The sequence below is a fragment of the Papaver somniferum genome, chromosome 11, assembly GCF_003573695.1.
Source record: "Papaver somniferum cultivar HN1 chromosome 11, ASM357369v1, whole genome shotgun sequence".
Taxonomy (NCBI): Eukaryota; Viridiplantae; Streptophyta; class Magnoliopsida; order Ranunculales; family Papaveraceae; genus Papaver; species Papaver somniferum.
Window position 1 is genome coordinate 122883452 of NC_039368.1, and position 8487 is coordinate 122891938.

Below are 8487 nucleotides of genomic sequence, written 5' to 3' on the forward strand. Positions count from 1 at the left end.
ATTTGTTTTTTTTTTTTTTTGCGTTACACCTATGGTCCAGCCGTCCGGGCCACCCCAACCGACCTAGGTAATTAAATTAGAAAGGAAATTAGATAAATATGAAAATATTCATTCCATATATCTCATGAGATCATAATTTATTTTAGTTTGTTATGTTCGTTATGTATATTAGATAAAAAGGAAATTAGATAAACATGAAAATATTCATTCCACATCTCCTTATATTGATAGAATATTCGATGTAAATACCAAAGAATAGGTGATTTAAGATAATGATGGAAAACCTAAGAAATTAGGGTTTTCCTTAGAAATATATATAAATTACACCAAGCATAGAAAAAATTAACATAGAATATTAAGAGGAAAAATGAGTTCTGCTAAGAGGGACTGTAGAGATGAAACTGAAGAGAGGATCCAAAAATGTCCTTGACTGATGGCTGGTCCTCGTAAATTGAGGATTATCATTATTATGGACGGAATAACTAATGTTCCTGGTGTTCCTCTCGACGTTGTAATTAGTTCTGTTGTCAGTAGTGTTGACAATGATGATGTTCCTATTTATGCTGATGTTATTCCTGGTGTTCCTCTGGACGACGTAATCAGTAGTGTTGAGGATGCTGATGTTCCTACTGTAAATGATGATGCTCCTTCTTCTATTATTGAAATTATTGATGAAGATCGTCCCGATGTTCCGGATATGGAAGATAATCCAAAAGTTAACAAGCATGTGGAGCCTGATGAAGCATAAAATGACAAATCTGAGGATGACAAGGCACCCAAGCCTGCTGGTTGGAGTGATCAGGTTCACCTCAGCATTGCAAGAAGAATTGTTTGACGATGGGGGATGGTTGATTTGATTTATTTATTTTTTTGATGATATGGTTTGATTATCGATTTCATTTTGTAGACGGTTTGAAAGTTGTTTTCGTTTCTTGTTTCGTTTACTAATTTTGTCATTTAGAAGAAGGTGATGTTTATGAATTCTTTTATTATTTAGGTATTGGAATCATGAAATAAATCAGATAATTATTTACAAGTCATAGACTTTACATAATGCAATATACTCTTGCAAATTTATTTATTTATGAGGTGTGCATTCTTTTGGAAAAATAAATATAATTAGCTGAAAGAACGGAGGAAATGTAGAAAATACAGTCCCCCTCCCCCCCACCCGTAAACAATAAGAATCAATTTATCACTTTAGGTTTGATCTTATTATCTCCTTGCCAATACTTTTAACAAAATTACGAGTTTGAACAAGTAAAGTGCTATTGAAAGTAAAGTACTGCTATACGACGACGTTAATGATAATGATATTTGCGTGGAATTGGATGAGAATGAGGAACCAGACTAATCTGACAAAGAACCAGACTCATCTAACAAGTTCTTTTCTTTTAAACAGGGTTTTTGATGACCATTTTGTTTTCAGTGGTGGTTTTATTTATTTTTGAAGTATTGCACTAGATGGAGGCTTTTTACGCTGATAAATAGGTTGACATTTATGTGATGAATGATTCACGTTGAACTTTATGTTTTCTGGAAATGATGAACATGAAAATAGATAGGTTTAGTTTATTTATCTTTATTAGCTTACTGTATGATTAGAATAATCCGTTTCCTACATAGGTGCCACTAATAATTCATACGTTTCCTCCCTAAACCAAGAATAATACAGGAGACAACCCAGCTTAAAATTATTAAGGTAAATATTATTCGAAATAGGAAAGTACTTTTTTTCTATAGCCTCTTCTCGAGTTGGTTAGAGATAGGAAACAAAATTTCGAAAATTTCGGGAAACATTTTTATCATAACTAGCTACGATATATTCTCTCATAAAATAAGGAAACTAACCATATTGGTTACATCAAAAATTTGGAAATAAAAAAAGAAAAACACCAAAAATCTTTTGTTTGGCGGGTGATGAAAATGGATTTTACTGGGAGGGATGATTTCAAAAGGAAAATCAATTCCCTCCTGATGGTTTGGTTAAATTCCAAAAAGAAAAAAAAAATGAGTTCGATCTACTTTTTTTCAGTTTTTATTACTCGATTCATTCTCTCTATGAAATATTAATTCTACTATTATCGTCTCTAATCTTTACAAGGAACCTACCTCTTCAGACTCGATCTTTGTTGTTGGTATTATTTCTACAACCCATTATCGAATGAATATTAAATTGATGTTAGATTTTTTGTTCGATCTCATGGAATCAGATGTTAGATCTTATAGGTTTACTATTTAAAGCATGATTAGGGTTTTTATTCTATCACTTCTTATAGGTTTACTAGTTAAAGCATGAGTAGGGTTTTTGTTATTGTTTGGGTTGGGTTGGGTTGGATTTTGATTGAGAGTTAATAACTCTACTTTGATCGACGATGTTGTGTCAATCATATTTATATACAAGGATTCTCAAGATTTAATCATTTGAGTCTATGTTACTTGGCGAGCCTTTAACGTCTGTATTTTAAGTTGCCACTTTTAATAATACCATGTTGCTGATTGGCCAATTTGATTATATCTTCAAGCTAAAAATGGATAATCATTATCTGGTGCTTTAGTGCTCTTGGATTTTGCAACAAAAAGTTATATAAGACCGTTTAACCGGTACCTTTCGCTTTGTGGATAACACAATATTCATGAGGAGATTTTGTGTGTTGCAGCGATGTTTTAGCCTCAAGTTACATGCATCACTGAGTTCATGTTTGTTTTCTTTTCATATAATAGAAAATAGGAGTAACACATGTTGCCTATCCTGTTAGGTTTAGCTAATATTTTCCAAAATAAGCTCAAATTCCTAACTGAGATGCACGTACCTACACACCTTTTGTCATGGCAGAAGATGATGATTACGACCAATAGAGGGAATCATATGTTGAGGGGTATTCTGATGAAAAACGGTGGATTTAGATGAGAGTCATGATGACATTGTACAATCAGATGACGATGATGGTGGAGATATGCTCCACACTGCTAGATTTGAAGACTTAACAGGTAATGTGTGAAACCTTGTACTTACTTGTTTCTACTTAAATATCACATGGTTTCATATGTTGCCTCGGTTATTTCCAGAGTCAGAAGATTATGAAAATGATGATTTGGAGGTGTTAGAAGAAAAAGAATTGGAAAATGCTCCAGAAGCAGAAAAGCAGCCACAACAAGAAGACTCTACAGAAGTGATCATAAAAGAGAGGGGAATGACAAGAATGTTGAAGATGCATAGAGACTTCTCGATAAAAGATGCCAAAAGAAGGGATATTGAATTTGACAAAATGTTCCGGCCTATTGGTAACCATAGAATTGAATTCAGTAGTTACATAGGCTATTTGGTCCGTGATATGGTTGGCATAAAACATTTATGTTGGAAGGAAGTCCCTTCAACAACAAAAGAAAATATGTGGGAGAAAATTCTGGTATGCATATGCGGTTTCTAATTCGTCGTTTTTGTTGTCTAACTGTGAGTGTGTGATTAACATACATTAGATGTTATTGCAGCTTCATTATGAGGTGCCCCATGAGCTGAAGCGAGTGATCATGAAGCATCTACATGTTCAGCTACGGGACTTCAGAAGGAGATTTTACAACAATCATGTAAAACCCTTCCTGGAAATGCCGCACAAACTAAGAACTTTCCCCAAAAAGTACGAAACGGTAATGGACCAAGAGAACTAGGAAAATTACCTTAATCATGTACTAAAATCGGTTATATTTAAGGTATGGAATACACATTGCTTTTTCTGATTTTGTGTTTCGTTCTTATTGTCTATCCCAGCATACTAATGAAATTATTTTTATTTCCTCTGCAAGAAAAATTCGGAGAGGGGAAAAAAAGGCAATATCACAATCCAAGTTCCCACATCGGACGGGACGAGGAGGATACTCGGGATTAAAACTAAAATTAGTAAGTCTGTTGTCTTATTTATTATACACTGCACAGCAAAACCGGCCATATCAGATACTTCTGTTTCGTCTGTCGTGTTGCGTGTCTCATATATGCAGAAACTTAAAACGGTATAGGGATGTGTCCTCTTACACCAATCTGTAATTTTGTCACATTAGACGCTTTGGAATAGGTTTTTTGTTTTACACAGTTAATATCTGTGCGGATATAAATCCTTACTTTTTTCTGGTAACTACTACGTCCAAAGCGGAAATGTTGCCGAAGAAGATCTTGAAGACCGGTGCTTCATGTGGGAAAGAGCACGCGAAAACAAAGACGGAATTGTTCCAGATGAGTTTGTCAGGAAGAAGACATCTGAAGTTGTGAGAAAACAGAAACTTTACAGTCCTCATGTTTTTAACCAAAGTAAGTGCACAGTAATTGCGCAAGGTTTAAATCAGAATTTAACACATTATTTGAACAAGAAGAGAAGCGGAAGATGATTCGAGAGGGAACTCTAACGGTTGGTCAAAACGAGGATGCCCTAACAGTTGCGATCGGTCCGAATAAGGATGGACGTGTCAAGGGGGATGGATTCGGAGTGACGACAACCCTTTACTTTCCAAATGGAAGAAAACCAAGACACTCGAAAGAGAACGATGAACTGCGTGAAAAGCTGAAAGCTAAGGAGAAAGAATTAGAGTCTACTAAAAATGCGTGTCAAAGATTGACAGATAACTTGTTATCTCAAGGAGTCGACATTGCGAAAATTGTGGGCAACAGTATCAGCAAGTCTGGAGGAGAGGTAAGTGAACCGAGTTTTGATTAGATCGTGTAATTTTTTGAAGAAATTGGCAGACAGTATCTGATTTTTTCAAACAATGTGTTCAACTACAGTCACAGGATGCAGGACCTATCAACGCCTCCAATCGATCTAAGAATAACATAGGTCCAGAATCAGTTAAGCAACTTCAAAAAAAAAACATGGGAAATCCGGTCCGCAGAAGTCATCTGAAAGCACCAAAGGGTCCGCGAAGCGGGTCTCTTCTTGTACTAAAACTCCGACCGTTTCTACTGAATCCCAGTCGTCTTTAGTATGAAAAAAGAAATCTTCATCTCCTTCATCCACTGGGGAATCTCAGAATGTGCCATCTGAAAAAGTTACCATTGATGTATGGTTCTCCAACGCGTTTAAATTTTGAATCTTCCATTTACTATCTCGTATGCGCCTTGTGTTTCTGCAGGGCACAAGATGCAACTTTGGTTTGGAGAAAAGGACAACATTGTTGCCATTGGTAGAGCTTACTCTTCAAAGAAGTTATCTTATAAAATAAAGTCAGGAATGACGGGTGAGGTTACATGCTATAGCGTCCTGGTTAGTGAAGTACTAAATGAAACCATCAAATTACCCTTTGGCACATCTTCTGGGATAAAAACTTTAAAAGATGTTGGTGATGCTGAAATTTGTTGGCCATCAAATCAAACCATCTTGGATAAAAAGGTTGGTTGCTATGCTTGTTTGCTTTATTAACTCATTGGATATGTTTTTACACAAACCAGTTTTATATATATATCTTGTTTGATATAAGAGACGAATATGTTATCAGCTATATGAATCACGGATGTTAGTGTATATTTTAGAGAACCTTATAGAACGAGATATGTGGTTATCTATTTGATTGTGAGTCAGTTGTGCATATTGCTTAAATGGTTTCACTGCAAAAACAAGGTACAACTTTCATTTCAATTTTCTGATGCAGGTAAGTCAACCAAAACATTCTGAGGCTGTGAAATCACCGGATCTACTCAACGGAAGCCAATCTCGTATCGCAATATCTGAAAAAGTTCCGAAGGTATGTGTTTTAAACCAGTTACGTGATCTTAAGACCATATGAGTCTGAAATATGCTATGAACTACTATATGAATCACGGATGCTAGGGTGTATTTTGGAGAACCTTGTATATTTGTTACCTATTCATCCGTGTCTTCGCATTCACGGTGGAATTTGGCATATTTGTCACCCGAATATGGAATATTACTCTACTGCTGCAGGTAAGTCAACAAAATTCGGGGAAACATACTCTGGATGTGACATCAAAAGATCCACCTAGTCGGAGCCAATCTGAGATCACGACAACTAAAGCAGTTTCTCCGGTATCTGTTTTATTTTTACATGCATTTTAAATCTCAATTTGTTTTGAATTTTTCGCTTGAAGATGTTCATATGCCATATATTTCCGCAGGGTAGAAGGTGCAACCTTTTTGACGAGCTGTCTAAGGCAAACGTCCTTGCTAGAGGTAGATATTTTCTGTTAACAGGAAAACAACAATTATATAGAAAGGATGGGTTGGAGGTTGATTGCCACAAAATCCTGATTGATGAAGTAATAAAACCGAATTTCTGTCTACCCGTACGATTTGCTGGTATGGAAACATTAGGGCAAACTTTTGGAAAATCGATTCCTTGGCCAAACTATGGTGTTCAGTTTACCGAGTCTGCTAAGAAGGTTAGTTGCTTGGCTTGTTTGATTTGTAAGTCGAATATACATAAACCAGTCTATCAATTATATGAATCACCGATCCAAGTGTAAATTAGAGAACCTAGAAAAATAGAAACATGTGTAACTTTCAAAAGTAACGAATAACTCTTTTAATCTTATGCAGAACCCTACCATTAATTCACAACCAACTACTTCTCTGCAGAAGTCTCCTTCACGTAGAAACCCTTCTGATGGATCTAAGAAGCAGTCTCCTAATCTTATGCAGAACTCTACCAGTAATTCCCAACCAAATCCTTCAATATCTCTAGAGAAGTCGTGCACATCTACGGCAGAACATCTGGATAAGACATATAATGGAGTATGTTTTTATTTTTTTTCTTCGTAAATCTATATTGCTAATTCTAGCATCTTCTTTTTATATGATGTTCATATGTCGTATCTCCGCAGAAAGCAAAATACGACTTTTGGAATGGATCTAGGGGAAACGTCGCTGCTAGAGGCAGTATTTTACCTATGGTGCCTAACCAGAAAATACATGGACAAGATCTTCCTAGTAACTGTTATGCTGTCAATATTCAGGAGGTTATCGTTCCATCGTTCGTGTTAACCGAACCAAGTGGTGAGTTTAAGTTATTAGGGGAAGCTAAAGATGGTTTTGTGGCATGGCCGAAAGATAACTGTTCCATCTCTGATGACAAGGTTAGTTTCTTAGATCTTTTTCTTTGTTAATCAAGTATATAAATAGTTTTACATAAATCGAGTATTCAGTTTGATTAAAGAATAAGTACGAGATAGATATATATTAACACCTAAATGGAACATGAATGCCAGTGTAAATTTGAAAATCGATATTTGGTTACGGATTTTATTATGGGCGTCAGCTGTGAAAAATGTCGCGGCCTTCAGTGAAGTTGGCTTTATGACATTGTTGGAAAAATGACTTTTGTTTGTCTCTTGTTGAGAATTCACATGATAGAAGAATTCTCCTTGGATTTAAAATATATTTATAGAATACATTTAATCTCTTGCTGCAGGAAACTCCACAGCATGGAAAACCTCATGAGCAACCAGAACTAGTTTTAGATTCTGAGAAGAAATTGGACAGTGAAAAACTGAATGAGGAGCACCTAGCAGTCAATCCACATTCGTGGAGTCATGCATCCTCTAAAAAGATTTCTCAGAAGACTAAAAAGGCGCAGAGAAGGTTATGTGTACCAACTATGCAGAAGGCATTGCAACTTTCAGCTGCGCACCAGAGGAAGACAAGGTTTGGCACGTCGAGAATGTCACAACCTGATCCATTGAATGCAGAGACACCACCATCAAAAAAATTGAAGAAAAACTGATGATGTTTGGATAAATGCTCATCTAACAAGTTCTTTGCTTTTTTAAACAGGGTTTTTGATGTATGAACTTTTAGTTTACGTATTTTTTAAGTACTGCACTAGATGCATGCTTTTTACGCTGATAGATAGGTTGACATTTATGTGATGAATGATTCACGCTGAATTTTTATGTTTTCTGGAGATGATGAACATGAAAATGGATGGGTTTAGTTTATTTATCTTTAGTAGCTTACCGTATGATTGATTACCAATCCAGATGAACCATGGGCTGTTATTATGAAGGAAAAATATTTTCATGTTGTTAATCCTTTAACTGATATTGTGAAAAAACGGGGGTCTTGGATTTGGCAAGGCATATGCAAAGGTTTGAATATAATTAAAAGACACTACATATGGGAGATAGGTGATGGTACTTATGTGCAAATTTGGAAAGATACTTGGATTCCAAATATGCACAGACCTCCAGATAGTCATTTTATCTCTTTTAATATGAAAACTGTGAATCAGCTCATTGACCAAGACTCTAAGTCTTAGAATTATGATATTTTGAATGCTTTGTTTGATGAAGATACTGTTAAAAGGATTACTGACATAAGAATTCCTATTGCAGGTAAAGATAAGCTGAGATTGGAGCCTTCCATCAATGGAATGTTTACTATAAAATATGCTTACAATGCCATCTTGAATGAAAACTTAGCTACTAAGCCAACTAAGAACAAATTAGACATCTGCTGGAAATCCTTTTGGAGATATAAGCTACCT